Consider the following 24,938-nt stretch of genomic DNA (forward strand, 5'->3'; position numbering starts at 1 on the left):
ATATCGGTCCGTTTAATTGGGAAGTAATTTAAGAGATGTTTTATGTTGATTATTGAATTATATAACATGAGATGTCATTAATAATTATTTTACTTGCGTAGTAGAATTTGTTAAACCATGAACCATTTTATTAATATGGGGGTGTATCTCTTGCATTAGTTGAGATAATTTAATTTTCTTCTGTCACAAATATTTTTATGACAGTGACATTTATTTGTTATTGAGTTGCAAGAATGTATACAATCAAATGGGTTTTTGAATTGTTTGATTCTTAGGAAAAAATTTTTATGAGGATATGATTTTGTCAAAACATGAATTCTGACTTGAGTAGTCATAATTATTTTGGTTTTTTCTTGAATTTGTTTTAAAATTCATTGATTTATATTAGAAGTGATAGGGGTGGTGAATATGATGCACCATTAAATGTATTTTGTGCACAACATGGCATTATTCACCAAACTACAGCACCCATGTTACTAAGTTCAGGTTTACCACAAAACTTGTGGGGGGAAGCAATTTTTGTCTGCTAATTATGTTCTTAATAAAATACCCCACAAGAAAACCAACAGCACTCCTTATGAATTGTGGAAAGGTCGACCACCTTCCTACAAATACTTAAAAGTGTGGGGGTGTTTGGCAAAAGTTGAAGTTCCTGTTCCTAAAAAGACTAAAATTGGACAAAAAACAGTAGATTGTGTGTTTATTGGTTATGCTCAGAATAGTAGTGCATATCGGTTTCTGACTTATAAATCAGAAATACCTGATATAGATGTGAACACTATTATAGAGTCAAGGAATGTTGTGTTTTTTGAACATGTCTTTCCTTACAAGAAAGGACAGGAATTAAGTTCACAGAAAAGAACTTATGATTGTACACAAAATCAAGAGACTAATGACAATCAAACGCAAGAGACTAGTAATAGTCTCGACCAACAGGATTTAACTGATGATGAACCAAGACGAAGTAAGAGAGCAAGAACTTCAAAATCCTTTGGTCCAGATTTTCTGACATATCTGTTAGAAAATGAACCTCAAAGCTTTAAGGCAGCAATGACAGGTCCTGAAGCACCTTTGTGGAAAGAGGCTGTTAATAATGAAATTGAATCCATTATGCAAAATCATACTTGGGAATTGGTGGATCTTCCATCAGGTTCTAAACCTCTTGGATATAAATGGATATTCAAGAGAAAAATGAAAGCAGATGGTTCAATTGACAAGTATAAAGCAAGACTTGTTGTTAAAGGTTACAGACAAAAGGAAGGTTTGGACTATTTTGACACATATTCCCCTGTGACAAGAATAACATCCATTCGCATGCTTATTTCTATAGCAGCGTTGTTTAATTTAGAAATACATCAAATGAATGTTAAGACAGCTTTCTTAAATGGTGATCTAAATGAAGAGATCTATATGGAGCAACCTGAAGGGTTTGTAGTATCAGGACAAGAAAAGAAAGTTTGTCGACTTGTAAAATCCATTTATGGATTAAAACAAGCACCTAAGCAATGGCATGAAAAATTTGATCATGCAATGCTTACTAATTGGTTTAAGATAAACGAATGTGACAAATGCGTCTATGTTAAAAATACTGACTAAGGATATGTCATAATTTGTCTTTATGTGGATGACATGCTTATCATTGGAAGCAGTGAAAACATGATCAAATCAACTAAGCAAATGCTTAACAAAGATTTGATATGAAAGATATGGGGGTCGCAGATGTTATATTAGGAATGAAAATTACTAAAACATCTGACGGATATGCATTATCTTAATCTCATTATATTGAGAAAATTCTTGATAAATTTATCAAGGATAATTTGAATTTAGCTAGAACACCTGTAGACATCAGTCTTTATTTATCGAAAAATAAAGGTGATGCAGTGTCTCAGTTAAAATACTCCCAAATCATTGGAAGCCTAACGTACCTAATGAATTGTGCTCGTCCTGATATAGCTTATGCTATCAGTAAATTGAGTAGGTACACTAGTAACCCCGGAGAAGACCATTGGAAAGCGATCATTCGGGTTCTTAGATATCTAAGATTCACCCATGATCATGGTTTGAACTTTACTCGATATCCAGCAGTACTTGAAGGTTATTGTGATGCAAATTGGATATCGGATACTAAAGATTCAAAATCCACAAGTGGATATGTCTTTACTCTAGGAGGCGCTGCTGTTTCTTGGAAATCCACAAAACAAACATGCATTACACGATCCATAATGGAATCCGAGTTCATTGCTTTAGACAAAGCAGGAAAAGAAGCAGAATGGCTTCGTCACTTCTTAGAAGACATTCCAATGTGGCCAAAACCTGTGCCAGCTATTTGCATTCATTGTGATAGTCAATCTGTAATAGGCAGGGCACCGAATCATATGTATAATGGTAAGTCACGACATATTCGTCGTCGACATAATACCATAAGGCAATTGTTGTCAAACGGAATAATCTCAATAGATTATATAAAATCTAAAGAGAATATTGCGGATCCGTTAACAAAAGGTTTGACAAAAGAGCTAGTGTATAGTTCATCGAAGGGGATAGGATTAAAACCTGTTACATAAGAGTTGTCATAATGGTAACCCTACTTATATGACTAGAGATCCCAAGAACTAAGTTCAAAGGGACAACTAAGTTATGTATGGCTCACCAGAAATCACCAAGGGATTAAAAATTCCTTACCCATTCCTATGGTGAGAGTGATATCTGCAACATATGTTGTATGCAGGAGTATAAGGATAAGCTTTGCTTTTAATGATTACTTATATCTTGATTAAGGTATAAAATCAAGACGAGTATAAGGAGATACTCACAATAAGAATCACCTATATGAGTGTTGAACTGAGGCCGGTTTTATGAGAATGAAAAGGCTAAATTCTCTAGAAACACTTATAAAAACCAGGCGCGTTTAAGGCCAAAATGAACACAACAGTGAGAACCACGATGTGTTAGAAGATATTTTGTGTGAAATCTATTGTCTTGGCTTACACAAACGGTTGAACAATTCAAGGCATCGCGTCCATTGGTTAGCCAGTAAGTCCGATAGGTTATCACTAGGGAAGGTTCAAGGCCGAAAACTACCTATCCTGATGCAAGATATTTTCGACTTATACTCTTTCGATAAATCTGCATATTGTTGCATTTCCGTTGTCATCAAATTCCATTCATGTGGGGGATTGTTGGAAATGGTTATAAATTTTGGGTAAAACCAGAATTTTTTCCTAAGTTCGGTCTATTTTTTAGGTGGGCCCCGTGCGTCGATTTTCACGGGTCAAAGTGGAAACACGTTCTATGCCGCGTTGTGATTCACATGGTATATTTGGTTGTTCAAAACCATCACTGAGTGAATGGGAAATTGAAGCCAAAGTGTGCTCCATGGAAATGGAGTTTTGGTGGAAATTTCTTAAGGTTGTAAAATGGCTTGTTCCACATTGATTTAGTGGGAAGTTTTGAAAGAGTTTATAAGGCTTGGGTGAGATACTTGGGGTGTGCCCCAAGGGGTACCCAAGTGTTTTAGAGGGAGAGGTTATGGGCAAAATGGGCTAGACCCATTGGACCCAAAAATCACCACACGCGCGCGCCGCCGCCGCCGCCCGTCCGGTCGGGCGGGCTGGCCTGGGCTTGGGCTTGGGTGTGTGGTTGGGTTGGGCTTTTTCGGCCCAATACTAATCTTTTTGGGCAAAAAATATTTGAATTTAATTTTATTTTTGGTAAAATAAAATCCAGAATTCAAATTAAACTGATTTGGATTTTCTGTGCATCCAAACATGACCCTTCTCATTTTCAAACATAAATAAACTAGTTTGGAATTAATGCACACCCAAACAGGGCCCTTCCCGTTTTTTGCTATCTGTTTGAATTATCAACAGATTCAAATCTGTTTGAATTCAAAACCAACAGGTATCACACCTGTTCAATTTAAAACCAAGAGCCACCTTTACATCTATAAATAGGACCACCCTCATTTGATGTTTTTCATTCAGAAATTTCGTATTTCACCTCTGCTTATTTTATTCTTCATTTTGTTGCATTTTATTTCTGAAAGAAAGAGTGTAAACACTTAGTGTGTTCGTAAGGCAAACAATTTGTAGTGCTGCTATTGTTTGTGGTAGATCATTTCATCCTGGGAGATAGACGTCCAAATTCTGAAAGCACCGTGGAGAGGACGAATCTGTCTTAAGGACACAGTGTCAAACACTGGACTTGATCAGATTATAATTCGAAGAAATTAAATCAAGTAAGTTATTTAATTAATTTTTGTGTTATTGTTATTTATTTAAATCAGATTTTAATTTTATTTTTGTAACAAAATAAAATCTGTTTTTATTTATTTATTTATTATTTCGAGTTTGATTTTTGTAATCAAACAAATTCTCTCATTTTCTTTATTTCTTTAAATTTTAGTTGTTGTTTTGTACACAATAGAATTAAATCTTTTAAATATAGTGAAGATTGTCCTACAGAGGATAGAGGACGAAGATGAAAGTCAAATAAGAGGTAAAGCAGGAAACTCAAATTTTGGGGAAAAAAAAAAAAAACAACAACAACAACTAAATGAAACGACGTCACTTTCCCCAAAACGACGTCGTTTTGGGGAGTGCGGCAGGGAGGGCCGCAGGCTTGTGCGGCCGAGGATCTATACTCAAGGTAATTCTCCCAAAAAACAAATGTCATGGTGAGTGTGTCATTATGTGTCCTTGTAATACATAAGGTAATTCTCCCAAAAAATAAATGTCAGTGTGTATGTAAAAAAAATATTGAAAAATGCTTGAGAACCTTTTTTTTTTTTTTTTTTGGAGACTCTCACAATTCTCTTTGAATTTTTATCATTAGGTCTTGTTTATTTTCAGAGGTAGAATGGAGGGGATTGATAGTGAAAGAATTAAGTAAAATTATATTTATTTTGATGATAGTTGTTAGTGTAGGGATTGTTAAATTATTTTTATATAAAATAAATATAAAATAATAAAACAAATAAAAAAACAAAAAAACATTAAACATTAATGTTTTTAAAAAAATGCCCAACATGTAAAAAATTTAAAAAAAATAAAAATAAAATAAAAAATTTACAAATAAAATAAAACAAATAAAATAATGATTTTTACTTAACAAAAAATACAAAAAATTAAACATTAATGTTCAAAAAAATGCCCGACATGTAAAAAATAAATAAAAATAAAAAATTTCTAGTCCGCTTGACTATTTTTTTAATAACAAGTCTTGGAGGCCCATCTGAATCTCCTTGGGGAGGCTCATCCTAATCCAGAGCTCACTATCAATCCCCTCCCTATCTCTCAAAACAAACACAATATTAGTGAGTCCCACCTTACTACCAATCCTAATCCCCACTCTAACTCTCCAAACAAACTGGGCCTTAATGTATGTGTGGGACCCACTCATGTATTTGTGGGGTCCACACCATTAATGGTGAATATTCCAAGGGAGTTGTAGGGGACTCCAAAAAAAGAGGTTTCAATCATTGTTGAAAAATATTTAGGAGTGTTTGTCTTTGGTGGAGTTTTGGAAACTTAATTCTACATCTTGATTTGAGTATGTTGTTTGGTTATAATTTTTAAACATTGATTTCACACTCATTTTTGAAAACATGTCTATTTGGTTATCCTTTCGGACGTTCGGCCTATCGTCTGGTCGGTTGACCAGAGCAGTAATTTATTTTTATTTTTTGGTACCTATTATTTTTTTATTTTAAAAACAAATATTTTTTAAATTTTTTAAATTTTTTTTATGAGTTTTGAATAGAATTTTGGATTGTGTGTTTGGTTTTGAATTGTAAGTTTTTGAATCAAATATCATACGTCGTATCCAAAATTTCAAACTCAATTCAAAACTCTTTTCAAAATTCTTAACCAAACAAATATTTCACACTCAAATCAAAATTCCTAAACTCACAAACTCAAAATACAATTTTATTCTCAAATCATAATTCTAAAACTCTACCAAACGCTACTGTTAGTTTTTTTTTTAAGGTTAAAATCTACAAAAAGACAAAATAGATTAAAATAGTTAATAAGATAAAATGTCACATCAAACCCATAATCATTTAACTTTTTCTCTCACAAATATCACATTCACCTATAAAAAAAATTCAATCATCTTTCCAAACACAAAAATTTTAACCTACTAAAATAGTCAAAAACTAAAATAATCTACTAAAATATCAACTTTCCAAACACTCCCTTTATAAATTAATGATAAATTTTAGAGAGTGTTATGGTTCACAACTTTCAAAGATATGTATCATATGAATCTTATAATTAAAAAATAAATGATATAATTTTAATTTTCTAAATCATAACTAATAAAAAATTGTTATAATTAAACATAACATGATACATAAGTAAAGAACTTATATGTCATAATTAAAGAAAAAAAAATTCATAATTAGAAAAGAAAATAACATAATTAAATGTGCATATAGTACATCTTTTTTAAAAGGGTGTATATTAAAATGTGAAGTTATAAATTTTTTCATTAATTAGTAAATAATTACAAAAAAAAAAAGAAAAAAACAACAACTGAAGAATAGTTTCTCCAAAAATAACGACCCAGCTAGGTAGCCCAGAAAACAATGGCTCGAATGGCTCGATGTGTCAAAACGATGTCGTTTTAGTTTTTTTTTTTTTTTTGGCCTCTCTTTTTCCTTCAGTAATCTAACATCTGGGTCAAGATTTGTCTTCATGTCCATGAGTGATCTAAGCTCGGCATTTCCACAAACAGGTTGAGGGTGAGCTAGTGTGAAGAAAAGAAGGAGAGAGAAGAGAAATGGTGGGTCTTCATTACAGAGGCAAGTTTGGGTCTTCATTACAGAAATGGTGGGTCTTCTTCATTACAGAGAAATGGTGGATTTTCATTCTCCTGATACTGGTTTTTATCTTGCTTAGTGTTTTCTCTTAACTCTTGGCGTCCTCTCTTTCTCTTCTATGTTCCCCTTCTTTTTTGTTTTTTCTTCTCTCTTCCGCTTCCTCTCTTTCTCTTGCCTGGTCACAAACCAGCTTCAGAGAAGAAAAAAAAAATCAAAATCAAAATAAAAAATCCCACAACCACAGCCATAGCCATAACCACAAATCATTCATCAATTGTTGAGACTTTCATCGTTCAACGAGGTTCCAATCAGCTCAAATCTTTGTTTTTCTTTGTCAAAAAATGAATGAGTTTACACAAAATCAAACCCAAATCAAAGAGGGATGAGAGATGAGAGTGATGAGAGCGTTTGAATAGAGATAAAGAGGAGAGGAGAGGAAGAGAGGAGAGAGAAAATGTTTGGGCCATTCGAGCTAAAAAGTTCCAAGCTACGAAGCTTTTTTCCAAAAGGAAAATGTTTGGTGGCCACAAATTCTGTGGCTCAAATAGTTCGAAACTGCTAAAACGACATCGTTTTACGTCATTTTGCATTCAAAATGATGTCGTTTTTGGTATTTTGAGCCATTTGAACTATAGAATTTATGGTCCCCTAGCATTGCTGTTCCCAAAAATAATGACCATCCTCCTGAGTTCTTCCGAAATTCTGGAGGGTTCAATTGGGTTAGGCTTGTAATAAGAGCATCTCTAATTTTTTTTTTCTTGTTTCATTAAATTTGAGTAAAAATTAGTTAAAAACTTGATTTCATGTGAGATGTATTCTAATGACTTTTCATCAAATTTAATTAAAAAATTGATTAGATAAAAAAATTCGTGGCCTTGTTAACGGTTCCATTTGAGCATAAAATGGGGGTGTTTGTTTCAGCTTTTCAGAGTCAACTTATGGCTTTTAGCTTTGAAAAAGTTATTTTGGACTGTTTGGTTAAACTTATTTCAAATAGCTTTTGATTCTAACAGCTTATTTTAACTCAAAAAAGCTGATTCTGAGAAGCTGCTCACCCCTTATTTCTGATTATCAACTTCTACTGTAGACATGTTAATTTATGGTTATACTCTTAAATTTTTTTATTTTTTATTTTTTTAAAAATATAAAAAGACTCAAATGGGCTACAGATTATTATTATTATTTTTTATGAGAAATGTAGACAAACAAAAAATAAAAATTAATTGAAAAAGTTATTTCACAGTTTATTTAACAAACACTACTCAGCAACTTAAATCTATAATCCAACAGTTACACCAAACAGATTAACAACTTCCGATTAAAGTCATAATTTATAATTTGTTCAGTTATAATCTATAAGCTGTTTTAACAGCTACACCAAACAGGGCTATTAACTCGATCTCACATTTGAAGATACGCATTAGCATATTAAGGGCTATTTTAGGAAGATAGTTATAATCAGTTTTTTGGTGAAAAACTGCTTATAAGTAATTTATAAGCAGTTTTTTTATGAGAGAGGAAATGGGTTATAATCTGAAAAGTGAATTATAACTCAGTTCCCAAAATAGGCGTAAGTGAATATTCTAAACATGAACTCAAAATTATATTCAAACTTTGTCCAACTCAAACTTAAAGCTTTGTGGTGTTTTGGAAAGATGTTAAGAAGTTGACTTTTTGAATTTTTTTAATTTTTTTGTATAAAAAAATAGAGAGGTGATGTGACTTAAAAATAATAAAAAAAAACCAATCTTTCCCAATTTCCCATGAGAGTTAATTTTTTTATTTTTTTTTTTCTTTTTCCTCAAAACTGTTATACTAAAGCGAACAAAAAATAGATGAAAATGTCGACTTTTTGACTTATTTTTGTATTTTCTTTTTGATTTTGAGATAAATTTTTATTTATGTTTGCTTAGACTAAACAATATTAAAAATTATTTTTTTTTTTTTAAAAACAAAGTGCATTAAAGATGAAAAAACCTTTTAATTGTTTTTTCTCAAAAAGTTGATTTTTTTGTTTGTTTGTTTGTTGTAGAAATTTCTTATTTTTAAGGGTTAAGTTTGGATTATTTGATTTGGATTAAAACTCATAACCCTTCAATAAGATAATAATAATAATAATAAAAATAAAGAAGATTCATATGGGAACATGAGAAAAAAAGCCCAAAAAATCAGTTTGAATGTTTCAATAGGGATTTCTTTTTTTCTTTCTTTTTTCCTTTTTTTTTTTTTTTTTTTTACCTTAAATAGAAATTGGGGGCATTCGAGCCCCCAATTTTCGGGCCCTGAAGCACGGCTGAAAAAGGAAAATGATTGGTGGCCCTAAAAAACTTGCCCCTAATCCCCCTAATTTCCATTTTTGGAAACTGTTTTCTTTTTTTCTTTCTTTTTTCCTTTTTTTTTTTTTTTTTTTTACCTTAAATAGAAATTGGGGGCATTCGAGCCCCCAATTTTCGGGCCCTGAAGCACGGCTGATAGAAAAAGGAGAATTACTAAAATGATTACTAAATTTTAAACACCATCTTTCTCCACAACTATTTACCAAAGGTGACATCCTTTGGCATTTGGTATAATAATTGAATACTTTCTCCAAGAATAAATGAAATTTTAATCCTAAGGTCAAGTTTGACATATTGTAAAAAAGTTAAAAAGTCAAAAAAATACTCAAAAAGTTAAAAAGTTAACACTATTCACTAAAAGTCAATAATTACGGCGGCACAACTCCCAATCCTAATTTTTCCCTACAAATCAATTTTTATAATTTTTTATTACACATTTTTTCATAAAAAGTTAAAAAGTTAACCTAAACATCCATATTTTCTTCTTCAATTTTTTAGTCTAAAAAGATAAAAAATGAACTTATTTAAGATACCCCAAACAATCTCTGAAGATCAAATGGTCCACTTACGTGGGTGAGTGGGTCCAAGTGTAAGTTACTTCAAGGTTTTTTTTTTTTTTTTTTTGGAACAGAAGCAAACTTTACTTGGCTCCGTTTGGGGAGTTACTTTTTTAGCTAAAAAGTCAAAAGTTACCTTTTTAGTAAAAAAGTCAAAAAGTTATCTTTTTAGTCAAAAAAGCCAATAACTCATACCAAAAAGTCAAAGATTCTATTTTCTCTCTGTTTTTTGCACATCTTTTCGTAATTAGCCAAAAAGTCATCCCAAACATATAAATTTTTTTTACCTACTTTTTTAGTCAAATAACCAAAAAATTACTAAATTAACCTGTTCCCAAACGAGACCTTGCTCTACCAAGTTTAGTTAATTAATTAATTTTATCATTCATGACGTGAAATTTGTCATATTATAGCTACACAATATGGATAAGATTATTATTATTTTTAAAAAAAAAATTGTATTGGGTGGGGCTTGTGACACATTAATAATGCTAAAATAATTTATCCGCCCTCGATGTTGAATTTCTGATGTAAGCAGATATACAACTATATTTTATTAGTAAATTGTGAAAAAAGCACCCATACAAAGAAATATGGTACATATATATTGTTATTTTTTTTTAGAACAATTAAACGTAATGATATTGAAATAAAACAAACAAAATATATAAATAAGAACAATAATAAGGTTCCAAATGATCAAATAAGAAACCTAAACACAACCTGCAAATAATAAAATTTAAGCCCGCGTTTGGTTGTATTTTGTAAATGTGATTTGAGAATATGAGTTGTATTTTGAGTTTGTGTATTGTAGAATTATGATTTGAGTGTAGAAAATTTGTTTGGTAAAGAGTTTTGAAAATAGTTTTGGAAAAGAGGTTTGATTTGAGTGGAGAATTGTTGATATGATATTTGATATGTGATACAAAAATTTACAACTCATAACTAAACATACAATTCAAAATTATTTTAAAACACATTAAAAATTAAAAAAATTTCAGAAAATATTTTTCCCAATTATATAAATCAATTGCAAAAAAAAAAAAAAAAAAAATTATGTACGGCGGAGGACTTCTGGGCGGATGACCCCAAGGACGTCCGGGCGGTCTTCCCCTGGCCAAAATTTTTACAAAAAACGTGGCTGTGAGACAGAGCTCTCTGCAGAAGTTTTGAAAATTGATTTCAAACACACAACCAAACATCATACTGAAACACACACGTGTGAAATTACGTTTTGAATTTACAACCACACAGACCCTAAAAGCCGTCAAAAAAAACACAACCTGCAAATAATAGACATGAAAATAACAAGATCTGAAACAAAAAAAAGCCCAAACTTGCTAACACCATCATCATCGCTCTTGCCGCCGTTGACCAACTCCCATCATTGTCGCCGCTGCTGTCTTCAGTCACTGTCAAAAGCTCTGAAGAAGAAAAACACCTATAATAGTAAAGAAGGAAGATTAAGAGAAGAGACAACTGTTGATGTTAAAAATCAAAAAATATATACAAGAAACATGGGAAAAAACTCTCAAACCCTTTTTTTTAAGTATGAAAAATTCAGATTTACACTATGAAATTATTTTCAGAGTTTGTCGAAAAATCACCACAGGGATGCGAAAAATCGTCTAAAGAGAGGAGTGTTATTATTTAATACTGTGTTTGGTTGATGGATTTGAGAAGGAATTTGAAAAGGAAAAGGAAAAAGGTGTGTGAAACTAAGTGAAATGTAGGTATATTTTATTCATATTTCACTTAATTTTTTTCCTTTTTCTTTCCAAATCCCTCTTCAAATCCTCCAACCAAACACAAAATAAGTATTTTTTTTGATTCAAAGTTATTCTTTAAGTATACATGGACTCTATATTGCATTTCACGAATCAAAAAAGATTTTAAGTAATTGCTATGCTATGATTATGAATTTAAATAATGACAAACCTTAATAACATAATTTAGAAAGCTTAATATATCAAAGGTTATTATGCTTCTTTTAGAAAAATACTTATATAAATATATTTATATAATAATTTTACATGATAGTCTAAAAAAAATTAAAATTTTAAAGACAAATTTTATTTTATCCTTATAATTTGGATCATGTACAATAAATTTTTTTATCATTTAAAAATAACTAAATAACCACGTTATAATATGTGAAGCAAAGTGTATAGTTTGTTTTTCCGTCTAAATAATAAATAGACTAGGACAGCCGTGTTAACTTACAGTAACATAGAGATCAAAAGTCTTAGTTTATTCATTGCACTGATGTTGTTTAAATAGAAATTTACACAACTGAATATCCTCAAAATAAGGAACTGACTCAACATGAAAGAAGGAAATTCTACCAAGTCTACAGCAGGCTTATTCAGTTCCTAAAGAAGTGGTCAATGCCAGAAAAAACAGGACAAGACTCAACTAAATTCTTAACACCACCCCTTAAACTGAGTGTACTGCAAACATTCAGTTTAGTGGGTTATTTCACATCAGAATTAACTACAGAACACACTCCAAGTAGATGTCGTAGCTTCAAGAAAGCAGGTAATTTGAGGGGTTTAGTCAGAATATCTGCGAGTTGATCCTCACTTCTGCAATGCTTCAGATCTAGAGTTCCATCCTTGACTAGATCACGTAAGAAGTGATATCGTACATCGATATGCTTGCTTCTGCCATGGAGAACAGGATTCTTTGAAAGCTTGATCGTTGAACTGTTATCGCAGTAAATGGGAGTGGAACCATTGTAAGGATGTTGTAGTGTTTCAAGTAACCTTCTCAACCAGATAGCTTGACAGGCACACGAAGTTGCAGCAACAAACTCCGCTTCAGTGGTGGACAAAGTGACAATAGGTTGCTTTCTTGATGACCATGAGATCACACCTGAGCCCATCATAAAAACGTAACCGGATGTACTTTTCCTATCATTGGAATCACCAGCATAATCGCTATCAGTGAAACCAATTAGACCAGATTGTTCTCCTTTCTTGTACAATATGCCAAAATCAGTTGTTCCCTTCAAGTACCGGAAAATTCTCTTGGCAGCGAGGAGATGCAACTCCGTAGGGTGTTCCATGTATCGACTGATCAGACTAACTCCATGCATTATATCAGGCCTGGTTGTTGTCAAGTACATTAAACTTCCAACCATTTGCTTGTATAGAATGTTATCAATCTTCTTTCCTTCAGGATCTTTGGTTAGCTTCAAACCAAGATCAATTGGTGTACCAACTGAGTTGCAATGTTGCAGCTGAAACTTGGCCAAAATGTCTTGAGCATATTTTCGCTGCGAGAGAAAAATAGCATCGGAAGATTGAATTACTTCTATGCCAAGGAAGTAGTGTAGCATGCCAAGATCAGTCATTGCAAATTCTTTCATCATCGAGGACTTGAATACATCAAACATGGCACTATCATTTCCGGTGTAGATCAAATCATCCACATATAAGCATACAATCAGTAACTTGCCATCAGATTCTGATTTTATGAATAAAGTAGGTTCATATGGGCACTTTTGGAAGCCTGACTTTAAGAAATATGCTTCTATACGACTATACCAAGCTCAGGGAGCTTGTTTCAATCCATATGGAGCCTTTCTTAACTTATACACCTTAGTCTCATTCCCTTGACATACATAACCTAGAGGTTGATCAACGTATACCTCTTCTTGCAAATCTCCATGGAGAAATGCTGATTTAACATCCAATTGAAATATAGGCCATGATTTTTGTGCTGCTAATGCAATTACCAATCTGATGGTATCATGCCTTGCAACTGGAGCAAAAACTTCGTTGTAGTCGATTCCAAGCTGTTGTTTATATCCTTTAGCGACCAAACGAGCTTTGTATTTTTCAATTTTGCTTTGTGCATTCAGCTTTGTTTTATACACCCACTTAACACCGATCGACTTGTGGCCTTTGGGAAGATTAGTTAATTCCCAAGTATTATTTTCCTCAATGGCATGAATTTCCTCATCCATAGCGTGTTGCCATTTTGGATCTTGAACCGCATCATTAAATGTTACAGGATCACAATCTGAAAGTAAAGCAAAATGGGTAATGGGATCGTCAAATTGATCAATTCCAGTTACCTCATAATCTCGCATCCAAGCTGGTCGACTCTTAGTGCGTTGAGGCCGTGTTTGTTCTGAAATTTCAAATTGGTCTTCTCCAGATGAAGTGCTCGGTAGATGCGAAGAAGAAACTTGTGGCTGTTCGGAAGAAACTTGTGACTGTTCCTCGTCTTCAAAATGGACAGGAATGGACTGCCCTGAAATAGTAGGAGTCCATGGCCGTCTTATCTTCATCAAACACCACATCACGGCTAATGACGATTTTCTCAGTGATCGGATTGTACAATTTATAGGCTTTGGATTGTTCGCTAATCCCGAGAAAAATACCCTTTACACCTTTATCATCGAGCTTCTTCCGTTTTTCATCTGGAACATGTGCATATGCTATGCACCCAAAAATTCGCAAGTGAGCAACACTAGGCTGTCTTCCGCTCCATGCTTCTTCGGGCGTCATATTTCTGACAGCTATTGTTGGACTTCTGTTTAAGAGATGAATACTCCACAAGATTGCTTCAGGCCAGAAACTTTTCGGAAGACCAGAAGTGCTTAACATGCTCCGTACCATGTTTAAGATGGTACGATTTTTCCGTTCCGCCACACCATTTTGCTGCGGGGTGTAGGAAGCCGTAAGCTGTCTTTTGATTCCATGCATCTCACAAAAATTTGCAAATTCCTGTGAGTTAAATTCCCCACCACGATCGGTTCGAAGAGTTTGGATAGCTTTCCCAACTTCTTTCTCAACAAGGGCCTTATAATTTTTGAATGCTGAAAAGGCTTCAGATTTTTCCTGCAAGAAATAGACCCATGTTTTCCGACTAAAGTCATCGATAAAGGTAATATAATACCTGTTATTACCATTGGATGGTGGATTTATAGGCCCACAGATATCGGAATGGACCAGCTCCAACACTTTCTTGGCTCTCCATGCTCTCCCTTTTGGAAATGCATTACGATGTTGTTTGCCAACAACACAGCCTTCACATACTTGGGAAACGTGATCAATCTGAGGAATACCAGACACCATATTTTTCTGATGAAGAATCTTCAGACCATTGAAGTTCAAATGGCCATAACGAAGATGCCATAACCATGCTTGATCTTTCACCATAGCAGCAAAACAAGAAAGGGTATCATTGCAAAGATATAAAGGAAACATCCGATTTCGAGTCATATTAACTTGAACAATCAAACCTGTAACGACCCAGAACCGTATACCATGATTTTCAGTAATTAATTATGTGCTAGTATGATTTAATTGAAGATTATCTGTTGAACTTAGAAGAATATCTGTCGAGATGGGAACTTTGGGACTGAAATTGATGACCGGAATGGGTTCAGAAAACGAGATTGATCACGTTTATGTGATACCGGGAATTTTTAGAACCATTTGGGAAAATAAATTGAGGACTGAATTTCGTCTGATTCGTTAAGCCTCGTTTGGCTTGAGTTTATGGCACAATTTTATAAATATGACTTAAGATAAGGATGTTGACCTATGTTTGACTCAAAAATAAAAGAGAAGAAAAATCTGGAAAGGAAAGGGAGAGAGAATTCGTGAGAAAGGGAAGAAGAGGAGGAAAAAGGAGAATCAAGCTAAATCTTCCTCAATTAAGGAATCAAGGTAAGGATCCTCTCTAAATTCTTGAAGTAAGGTTGATGCATCAATGATCTCATGTTAAATAAGTGGATTGAAGGGGAAGTTATGTTTGATTTGAGCATGCATGGCATAAATTGATGATTTATGTTTATTTTTGGCATTTTTGAGGAAGAACCTCCATGGATATGAAGAAATGAAGCTTTTATGCTCAAGTTTATGATTTTCTAGTTTACTCCAAGATTTGATCTTCTATTGTTCCATATGGGTTTTGATTTGAAGTTTTGATGTTGATTTAAGATGGGTTTTAAGTATTTTGGGTCTTAGATTTCATAAATGTGGAAAGTGATTTTGTAAAGAGGAGAATGAAGCTTGGAAAAAGAACCAGAAATTCGGATTTTGCTCTGTACGCTTGAGCGGAGGGAAGCCCGCTCGAGCGGTGAAAATAGCCTCCCAGCAGTTTTGGGACTTTTTACAGTACGCTCGAGCGGCCAAAGTGGCGCTCGAGCGGGAAGGCCTTTTTCAAGAAAATTTTGGGGAAGTTGCAGACTTGATTTTAACATGTTAATTGCATCATTTATCATCTTATGAACATGAAATGAGTATGAATCAAAGTAAAGAAAGATTAGAATGAACATGAAATGAAGTAAAGGAAAGAATGAAGTGCATGAATTACAGGATTTAATGATAACGTGTATTGAGAAATGTGTGATATGTTGATAATTGCAGGTCAAGATTTGAAGACCGTGCATTCGGTTTCGGAAACCCTCTGTGAGTAACATTTCTGTAAAGATATGTTAGTATGATCTATGTTTAAAAGTGCTACGTTATGCTATGCTTTTGAAATGATAAATGTTTTCTGTGAACGAATGTCCAGTTTGCGAATCTAGTATGGCATCCATAGATAGTTGGGTCATGGGGGCGGGAACATGCAGGCCCATGCGTCATGAGTCATGGGGAACGGCATGGAAGGACAAACCCATGACTAGTTACGAGATCTCGTAGACTGTTGACTGATAGACTGTTATGAAAGGTTCTGTGGAGTATGCCATTACGTATGTTCTTATGATGACTGATGACTGATATATGTTTATGATTGATTTATTGTGGATTTATGAAAATGTCGGACTTCGTTCACTAACCTCTTTACTGTTATGTTACTTGCTGAGCTCTAGCTCATTGTTTGTAATTATGTATTATAGGTGAGCATTCTGGAAGTCAAGCCTAGGCGGAGTCCGAGCCGAGCCGCCGTTTTGAAGCCTACCCGGTGTTTTGGTGCCTCCGAGTTGGGGCTAGGCCTAGGAAGGCCGTTAGGAAGCTTAGTTTTGGTTGTGCACATGGCGTGAGCCTATGTTTTGTACATGAATTTTGATAATATGTGATGTAATGTAATGGGTAAATTAACATTTTTGGCATGTAATGTATGTTCATATAAATGCACAGCTCTTTGGACTATTAGTGGTTATTGTTTTCGCTTCCGCGAGCCCCTTTTTATTTATGTTTTGTATAGCAAGGCCTGTGGTAATCTAGGATTACTGGCCGGTCTCGTTGCCAAACTTCTAGGGGCGAGTTTGGGGCGTGACAAAACCCTTTTCCGGATGTTGGATTTGGCAAGTTCCCCTTTTGACAATAATCTCATAATCTTTTTCTTGAAGTTGTCCCACACTTAACAGATTGTTCTTCAAACCAGGAACATAAAACACATTTGAAAGAGAATGTTTTGAATTTTGGAAGCTAATTTTTCCCTTTCCCATAACAGATAATCTAGAATCATCACCAAATTTTACAGAGCTATTAAAAGATTCATCCAACTCAGAGAACATGGACTTGTCTCCGCACATATGGTTACTTGATCCGGTGTCCAAGTACCACATGTTTGGAAGAGTTTCTTCCATGGTATTGCAAGCCATAAGAAGAGTAATATCATCTTCTTTTTCTGCAAAATTTGATGTTCCTCCTTTCTCGTTAGGTAATTTTGTATGGCATTCAGAACGAAAATGACCATACCTGTGGCATCTAAAGCACTCAACATTTGATTTGTCAAAGGACTTTGATTCTTGGGCTTTAGCATAATCAGCGCTGCATCTGTGGCCTCTTCCTTTGAATTCAAAAACTTGATCATCTGTTCTGCCTTTTCCTCGTCTTTGACCTCGGCCTCGGCCTCGACCTCTTGCTGCTGAAGATTCACCATATGTTGAGACCTTCAAGGCTTGCTCTTCAGTGATCCTTTGGTGGAGTTTTTGCTCATGGACCTGCAACGAACTCTGCAACTCATCAACCGATAGTTCATCAATGTCCTTGGACTCCTCAATGGAACAGACTATGTAATCAAATTTCGTAGTCAAGGAGCGAAGAATCTTTTCCACGATGGTAACATCTTGCATCGGGTCACCATGGATCCGCATCTTATTTGCAATCGCCATTGTTCTTGAAAAATAATCTGAAACACTCTCACCAGATTTCATTTGAAGGGTCTCGAATTCTCGGCGAAGTGCTTGGAGTTGGGAGCGCTTAACCTTCGATGTGCCTTGATATTTCTTCTTCAGTGAGTCCCATATCTGCTTGGAAGTTTCTTTTTGGAGAATGGTCTCCAGAATTGTACGATCAATGGCCTGAAATAAGTAATTTTTCACCTTGAGATCCTTCAGCCTTTGTTCATCGAGTCTCTTTTGTTGTGCTTCTGACAAAACTACTCCACTTTCCGGTTCCACAATACCGGTTGCCACGAGAGTCCAATATTCTTTGGATCTTAGAAAATTCTCCATCAACATGCTCCAGTGATCATAATGACCATCGAAGCGAGGAATAGCCGGCTGGACATAGTTATCGACTACCTTGTCAGCCATGAATGATTGCTACTGCAAATAAGAAGACTGCTGCTTCTGTGGAGAATTTCTTGGAAGCTCTGATACCACAATGTTAACTTACAGTAACATAGAGATCAAAAGTCTTAGTTTATTCATTGCACTGATGTTGTTTAAATAGAAATTTACACAACTGAATATCCTTAAAATAAGGAATTGACTCAACATGAAAGAAGGAAATTCTACCAAGTCTACAGCAGACTTATTCAGTTCCTAAAGAAGTGGTCAATGCCAGAAAAAACAGGACAAGACTCAACTAAATTCTTAACACCGTGCGCTCAGAGACGTAGGGAGCTTCTATTTGCACACACCATATCCTCTCTTCCCACATACTTAATGAGAGAGTGTTAAAAAATTGTATGCGAATGATGTATATAGAAAGAGACGTGTGTAAATAGATGCTCCGGAGACGTAGAGTGTCATATTTTCTAAAACAAATATACCCCTCATACCCTTCAAATTTACAAAACAATGCCATTTATTCTTGGTTCTCTCTCTACTGTTTCTATTTCTAGTCCTCCATTACCAACCCCAGCTACCGTACCATGATTTTCTCTTCCCATACATAGATAATTTTTTTTCCCCATTTTTTCTCTAATGGCTACCCATTGTATCGATGAAGTTTGGTTGGATCAATGGAAGCTATAACGTTTTTTTAAAATTTACTGATTGATTAAAGTTTGAGTTTGTGAAGAAAAAAAAAAATTATTTGTTATATATGGTATATATAGAACTTCAGGTTCCGTGCAAATCAGATTTGAATAAAAAAAAATGCCTATATGTAAGGATTGTCACAAAACGTATGGTGTCCATCAATTTCAAACCAAGCATACCCAAGCTTTTTGGGATTCTTAGTTATTCAAGGTTTGTTTGTTCGTCTTTGGTAGAAGCTTGGCTGGTTGGTTTCAATGGAACTTTTTTTTTGATTGAAGCATGAAGCCAGCCCAACATAATAATCCATCAAAAAGAAACAAAAGCATTGAAAAAACGGAGTTCCAAATTCAACCCAGAGCGTATTGCAGCAATTGACTTCTAATGAAAGTTGGGCAAAAGTTTTGGCGAGCAAGACAGTTGTGCGTGTAAATGTAGAGGTGTTTAATGTTGGAAATGGTTATAAAATTCTGGATAAAACCAGAATTTTTCCTCAAGTTTGGTCTATTTTTTAGGTGGGCCCTGAGTGTCGATTTACTCGGGTCAAAGTGGTAACGCGTTCTATGCCGCGTTGTGATTCACGTGGTATATTTGGTTGCTCAAAACCATTATCGAGTGAATGGGAAATTGAAGCCAAAGTGTGCTCCATGGAAATGGAGTTTTGGTGGAAATTCCTTAAGGTTGTAAATTGGCTTGTCCCACATTGATTTGGTGGGAAGTTTTGAAAGGGTTTATAAGGCTTAGGGTGAGATACTTGGGGTGTGCCCCAAGGGGTACCCAAGTGTTTTAGAGGGAGAGATTATGGGCAAAATGGGCTAGACCCATTGGACCCAAAAATCACCACACGCGCGCGCCGCCGCTGCCGTCCGTCCGGCCGGTCGGGCGGGCTGGGCTGGGTTGGGCGCGCGGGTGTGTGGTTGGGTTGGGCTTCTAATATTTTTGGACCAAAAACATTTGAATTTAATTTAATTTTTTATTAAAATAAAATCCAGAATTCAAATTAAATTGGTTTGGATTTTTTGTTCATCTAAACAGGGCCCTTCCCGTTTTCAAACAGAATTAAACGGATTTGGATTTATTGCTCATCCAAACAAGGCCCTTCCCGTTTTCAAACAGAATTAAACGGATTTGGATTTATTGCTCATCCAAACAGAGCCCTTCCCGTTTTGCTATCTGTTTGAATTCAAAACCAACAGGTATCATACCTGTTCAATTCAAAACCAAGAGCCACATACCTGTTCAATTCAAAACCAAGAGCCACCTTCACATCTATAAATAGGACCACCCTCATTTGATGTTTTCAATTCAGAAATTTCGTATTTCACTTCTGCTATTTATATTCTTCATCTTGCTGCATTTTATTTCCGAAAGAAAGAGTGTAAACACTTAGTGTGTTCGTAAGGTAAACAATTAGTAGTGCTGCTATTGTTTGTGGTAGATCATTTCATCCTGGGAGATAGACGTCCAAATTCTGAAAGCACCGTGGAGAGGACGAATCTGTCTTAAGGACACAGTGTTAAACACTGGACTTGATCAGAAAAGTTATTCAAATAAATTAATCAAGTAAGTTGTTTAATTTTATTCTGTTTTTTATTTGTTTATTTAATCAGATTTTATTTTTGTTTTTGTAACAAAATAAAATCTGTGGTCTTATTTATTTATTATTATTTCGAGTTTGATTTTTGTAATCAAACAAATTCTCTCATTTTATATATTTCTTTTATTCTTGTTGTTGTTTTGTACACAACAGAATTTAATCTATTTAAATATAGTGAAGATTGTCCTACATTTAATATATAGAGAGAGGAAGAAGATTGAGGGGTTTACAGCTTGTGTATACAGGGACGAGCCAGAATTCGATCATTGGGGGGGCAAAAACAAACATAAAAGAAAGAAAATAGGTGAGGTTAGATTTAAAACAATAAATAATTGTGATTTTTCATGCTATTAATTGAAAATGAATAAATTCTTTTTTTTATTAAATATTTGATGTAACATTAATATTACGTAATAACACCACTAATCAGTGAGAGTTTTTATATTGCGGTAGCAATAAATAGTGATTGGGTTAATGAGATACAAAAATTGTAAACTTAATTTCATTTATAAAGTGAATAATATAATTAAAAACATATTTTAGAACATAATATGTTAAGGAGTTATCATGGTGTGCACTTTTTAAAAAGTACATATTGTATACACGTTATCACAATATATGTCTATAGCATAACCACAACAAATTGCAACTTCTTTCACTAAAATAGTTTGTAACATTTTTCATCACAAATAATTCGTAGGATTTACACTACACTGTTCATAACGTAACTATAATAATTTATAACTTTTACTTTCACTTTAGAGATACACACCATAAATTAACTATTAGTAACATTTACTACGCATAATACTATAAATATTCTAAACTTTCATAAATAAAAAAAAGGAATTATATATTTTTTATAATAACATTTATATATATATATATATTATATTATTATTGTATTACGAAGAACTGAAAATAGTTGAAATTATAAGATGGGGCATAGGAGAAGTTGGTGTGTTGAACCCAATCTATATATAGCAAAGCATTTTGTGTAAGCAAAATGATCAAGACTCCCTTTCCTCCCACCTCCTTTGACCTTTCTCTTTTTTGATCGGTCAATTTTTTTTTTTTTTTCTTCTCCTCCAATCACCACCCGCCACGCGGATGTGTGGAGTAGTGAAAATTGATGATTGAGAGGGTCTCAATCACAGTCCCTTGTGTAAAGCAGGGGGCTAGGGGCCCTATAGATCTATACGTAGTTCGTCCCTGTATATATATGTTTATATATATGTGTATATATATATATATATAGGTTTAAGCTCAATTTATAATTTCTGTTACCGAAGTAGTAGTGTACTTTGGTGGACAAACCACAAAGGGATTAGGTAGTTATTTTTAAATAATAAACAGGTTGGTTGACACTTCGATGCATATATCATAAAAGACTAATATAGTTATTTGTAAATGATAAACGAATTTTTATCTTAATTTTAATTGTGCAACACGGTGGTTTATTTAAGTGGGACTCACATAAAATAAGTGTGAAAACTCTATCACAAATGGAGTATAGTCGGCCGCGTTTACTAGCAGTGATGAGACCCGTGTCGGTACCGGCTGGCGTCGGTGGCATAACGTCAAAGATTTATCTTATTTTTAATGTGGATTAAAGAAACGCTCAAGACTGAGAAAATAAATTTATTCATACATGTTTTTTTTGAGTGATTTAAGTTTGATTGGTTGAAAATGGTAGGTTGCGTTTGGGAGGGTTTTGTAAATATGATTTGTGAGTATGAATTGTATTTTGAGTTTGTGAGTTGTAGAATTATGATTTGAGTGTAGAAAATTTGTTTGGTTATAGTTTTTAAATTGGGTGTGGAATTGAATTTTGAAAGTTTGATTTGACATGTGAAGTAATAAAATTATTTGGTTATGAGTTTTGAAAAGAGTTTTCAAAACTTAATTCAAATTGTTATAACTCATAACAAAATATATTACTTTCAGACTATTAAAAATTCTGATCAACACTCATAACCAAATTCTTTTTAAAATTCAATTAAAAAAATTGATTCATTAATCAATTTTTTAATTGAAAATACTACAAAGGAATAATTTTTTTTCAAAATAAATATTCAAAAAATTGAAATCATAAATATTTAAATAATCTAAAAAATTTAAGAAGTAGAAAATTAAAATAAATATTCAAAAAATTTAAATCGTAAAAATTTAAATAATTTAAATATTCAAAAAATTTAAATAATTTAAAATGTTAATATTTTAAATTTAAAAACAACTCTACACTCAAATCGTAACCAAACACATAAAATAAAACTCAATTAAAAAATTATTTTAAAAACTCATAACCAAACACGTAATTCGAAACTTCATACTACTTTCACAACTCTACACTTAAATCGTAACCAAATACATAACAAAAAAATTAAAATATTTAAAAATATTTTTATAAAATAGAGTTTGAATTTATTTTTATAAAATATTTTAAAATTTAAAAAATTAAAATCGTAATATTTTGAAATTAAAATATTTAAAAATATTCAAAAAATTAAAAAAATCGTAACATATTTAAATAATAATTATTTAAAATATTTAAAAAATTAAAATATTGATTAGAATTGAGTTTTGAATTATGTGTTTGGTTATGAGTTTTGAAAAGTAATGATTATGTTTTGAATTAAGTTTTGAGAAATGGGTGTAGAATTATGATTTGAAAGATCAAAACAAACAACACACTCAAATCAATGGGTAAAACTATAATTTGAATTGCCTACCAAACGGAGCTATAGATTTCATATTTTAAAACATGTACTAATCCTACCAAAAATTAAAATTTATATTATTTTTTTTATCAATTACCAAGTGTGTGAACAAAATTAAACTCTATAAACTAAAGGGCCAACTTGCCTCTAGTTCGAGATCGATTGGATGGTACTGTTTGGTCCGTGAGGGCTCATTACGGGTCCTGTTTTGATAATCCGAACTGTTAAATGTGTAAAACTCGTCGAGTACTATATGCCTATAAAATATCACGTTGATTAGATATCGATAGTTATGTGATCAAATCAATTTTGTATAAAAAAATGAACGGTGAACAAATTAACAGTCGACAAAAAATTGATCTGATGAGATAGCTATCGATATCCGATCAACGTGATTTTTTACAAGTATATAGTACTCGACAAGTTCTACACATTGAAAGGTTCAAATTATTAAAATGAGACATGTGATAGGCTCCTATAAGTCAAACAATACCGTCCAATCCGACCTTGGATCGGAGGGAAGTTGCTTCCAAACTAAAAATCTCATTTTTACCCACAATGACATCATAAATTAGTTCTCCTCACATGATTGGATTTATGATGAATTAAAAATTAACATTTATCTCCAACCCACAATTATAATCCGAATCGTTTGTCTCATAGGCCCATTAATAAAAATGAATTGTGTAAAAAATAATTTTATCAAACATTATTAAACGCATGAATAAATTATATATTTTTATTTTTAAAAATAAATGACAATTATGAGTTTAAACTTAAAACATTTATTTTATAAAATAAAATACAATCTGTTAATTTATTTATTGATATCTAATAAAATTAATTTTTTGTACAAACAATTTTTATTGTGAGATTTACGTAATGAATAATTCAAATTATCGTTGTAGGCTCAAAATAAGACTTAAAAAATAAAGTTTAAAAAGATATCCAAAATAATAATATAGAGACTAGTCATTCTTTACTAGTTTGACTCATCTTCCGTCTTTAATTGGATTGAAGGATACTATTGGCTCATAATGGGGCCTGCTTATAGAATATTAGGGGTGAGCATGGTCCGGATTGGACCGGATTAGAGTGAAACCAGAACCAATTCGTTATTTACGGATCCTGAAAAATTGGAACCAATCCAATCCGTTTAAATCGTGGAACCAATCCGAACCAATCCATTTAAATACGGATTGGATCGGTTTAGGACCACAGATTTATATAATTAAATAACAAAAATATATATATAACACTTTATTTTCATAAAAATATAAATATAGCATCATATTAGTTTCACAATAGCAATATGTCTTTTCATAATAACGACAAACTGTTCTAGAATTTAAACAACCATAAAGAAACTAGTTCCACCATAAGTATTTAGACCATTATAAATTAACACTAAAAACTAGCAAACAAAAGTAATAAAAGAAGATACTATGCAAATTTAGGTTTGGATTTAAGTTTTATATGAAATAATAGAAGATACTATGCAGGAGGGTGTATAATAAAAATATAGACTATTTGTATACGGTCCGGATCGGTTCCAATTCGGAACCGTGGGATTCAATCCGGAACCAATCCGTGAACTACGGATTTTTAATTTTTCAATCCGGAACCAAACCACGGATTCAAAAAACCAATCCAAACCTACTGGATTGGACTGGACTGGATCGAATTACAGATTTCACGGATTCCTTACTCAGCCCTATAGAATATATCAA

Source organism: Camellia sinensis, chromosome 8 (genome assembly GCF_055761805.1).
Source record: "Camellia sinensis isolate YWXY chromosome 8, ASM5576180v1, whole genome shotgun sequence".
Lineage (NCBI taxonomy): Eukaryota > Viridiplantae > Streptophyta > Magnoliopsida > Ericales > Theaceae > Camellia > Camellia sinensis.